Consider the following 432-nt stretch of genomic DNA (forward strand, 5'->3'; position numbering starts at 1 on the left):
CCCGCCGATCGCCGTCGCCACTCGGAGACCCGCCTCCCGCCTCCCGTCTCCTCCTGCCTCGCCGCCGCTGCGGCTCGTCACCTCGACGTGCCGGATCATTCCCGTCCTCCTCCCCGCCTCGACCTCGCCGACGAACGCCGCTCGCCGGAGCCGCGTCGCCTCGCCTCCTCATCTCTTCCTCATCGGCTCCGACGAGCCTCGCCGACCCCCTACTCGGCAACAGCCGTGAGCGCCCCCTCCATCTCCCCTCTCTCTCCATCATCCCGAGCGCCACCGCCCTGGCGCACGCGCCTAAACCGGCCCCGTTCGCTATGCATGCGCTTCTCCCGCCGTGCTCACCTGCTGCTCGTCGTGCCCTGCGCCCGCACCCCGTCGTGGCTGCGCTCGTGCCGCGCCGGCCACGCCCGACGCGCACGCTCGCGCATCACCTTC

Source organism: Triticum dicoccoides, chromosome 2A, assembly GCF_002162155.2.
Source record: "Triticum dicoccoides isolate Atlit2015 ecotype Zavitan chromosome 2A, WEW_v2.0, whole genome shotgun sequence".
Classification (NCBI taxonomy): Eukaryota; Viridiplantae; Streptophyta; class Magnoliopsida; order Poales; family Poaceae; genus Triticum; species Triticum dicoccoides.